At 59.9% G+C, this 1,967-nt stretch overlaps 1 protein-coding gene across 1 annotated transcript in view; it reads left to right on the top strand.

Annotated features, from left to right (window-relative positions):
* The window catches only part of TBC1D22A (TBC1 domain family member 22A), a 134,652-nt gene that overhangs the window by 102,582 nt on the left and 30,103 nt on the right, over positions 1-1,967 (top strand). The gene's annotated exons all lie outside the window — the stretch shown is intronic.

Genomic DNA, 1,967 nt, shown 5'->3' with positions numbered 1-1,967 from the left:
GGGGAGGGGCTGGCCGGGAGCCCCAGCAGACTTCTACCCCCAGAGTCTGGCCTGTGGTGTCAGACAGGGCTGAGCACAGTGGCAGAGACTGGACCTTGGAGAGGCCAGAGAGGGCTGTGCGGTCTTCCTGGTCAACCACATGCCCCCCTGGGATGCCCTCCCCTCCGACAAAAATATGGTTGGGGTCGGGCAGGGAGTGCCCAGTGCTGGTCACACCACTGGCCGGCCACTCACTCACTCTGCTCATGTCCACAGGAGCCACTCAGCTCCCTGGCCAGAGCCCTGGCCCTGTTGGGACTCTGTGTCCTACTGCAGGCAGGTGCTGGGACCCTGTGTTCCACTGCAGGCAGGCAGGGGGCTGCTGGGACCGGAGGCCAGGCCTGGGCGGCACTCTGAGCCTGTCGGTTCGTCGGCCTTTGCTGAGACAGAAGAATGGGCCCCGGTCTAATTACGTGGAACAGAATCTAGTCTCCCATGAACTGCTAGCACTCTGACTCCTGTGATTGGTGGGTGCTCCACACCTGCCCCCCCCTTGTTGAACAGGGGCCCCCGGGAGACTGCCCCCATTAAGGATGAGCAAGGTTCTGAGTCAGGCGTGTTTCAAGGAGCCAGGAAAGGGGTCTTCCGCTCGCCGGCCCTGCACCACTTCTCGGAAGGCCCCTGCAGGCATGCAGTTGCTGCGAAGTGTGAGCTAATTTCCCTGAGCTTCCTTTGTTGTGCGTTGTCTCGCTTGCACCCTGGACTGGCCCTGAGCAGACAGGACCCAGGATAAGCTCTCTGCGCTCTAGGGGGTGGGAGAGGGGGAGGGGAGGGGTGTTGCTATGTCACAGGGTCAGGTAACCATGAAGTCAGGTTGCGTCTGGCAGTGAGGAGGCAGCGATCGAAGTGGCCATCCAGGGATATTCGCCCTAAACAGGAGTGTGCATTAGCCGGCAATTGTCTGCTCGAACAACTCGTTCCCCCACCCCCAGCCCCTCAAGTTAGCTGGAAACCCTCTTGGGACTTCTGTCACCTGGAGGCCCTTGTGCCTATCCTGCCCCAGCCAGGGACTTGGCACACCCTCTCCTGGGTTACTCTGTCTCAGCATGACATCATACAGGCATCCCCAAACTAAGGGGGAACCCTGCTTCACAGAGTCCGTGTGCAGTAATGCCTCACCTGCCTCATTGTTAGGTGGGTACCAGCATTGGGTGCCCCGTGGAGGGTGGGCTACTTGCCTCTCCAGAGAGCCTCAGCCCATGAGTCCCAGCTGTGGGGCTTCCTCTGTCCACTCTCGCCCGTGGACAGCCATCCCCTCATGTTGCGGTGTCCTTGTGACCAGAAGTCCCTGAGCTGGAGGAGGGTGTGGTTTGCTGCTTGGTCCGGGTCACTCCCCTCTCTGTCCCCCACCTGAGGCCCAACTGGACACTGGCTGGGACGGTGCCTCACATAGGATGGCTACTGGATGCTCAAGTGGAGTCCACGGTGCCCTTGGTGCCCTGTGACCTGCTTGGATTTCCATCTCAGGCTCTCAGCACTGAGGAGCCAGCCACGGCCATTTCTAAAAGGGGCACCTGCCTGCCCCACGTCAGAAGGGCTCACTTCATCAGAGTCCTGGGGCAGAGCCCCCTTGCTGGCGGGAGGGACCCTGCAGTGGTTGGACATGTCAGAGGAGTTTCTGACCGTGTCGCCTGTGCAGGCCCCATGCCCCGCAGTCTTCATGAGACTTGAGGTTGAGGTGGTAACTGGGTGGCAGGCTGTCCCCGACTTAGACATTAGTGAGGGCCTGCAGTGACCCCCACCCTGTGTACACCTAGCGCGTGCATGTGTGTGTGCATACATATATGTGTGTGCATGTGTGGGTGTGTTTGTGTGCATACTTATGTGCCTGAGTGTGTATATGTGTGTGCATACATGCGTATGTGTCTGCGTGTGCATGTGTCAGTGCATGTGAACGTGTGTGTGCAGGTGAGGTCGGAGTGTGCATG

Source organism: Echinops telfairi, unplaced genomic scaffold (genome assembly GCF_000313985.2).
Source record: "Echinops telfairi isolate 266 unplaced genomic scaffold, ASM31398v2 ScPeMD7_2;HRSCAF=8, whole genome shotgun sequence".
Taxonomy (NCBI): domain Eukaryota; kingdom Metazoa; phylum Chordata; class Mammalia; order Afrosoricida; family Tenrecidae; genus Echinops; species Echinops telfairi.
The sequence above is the reverse complement of the archived record's forward strand: the minus strand, read 5'-3'. Positions and strand labels throughout refer to the sequence as shown.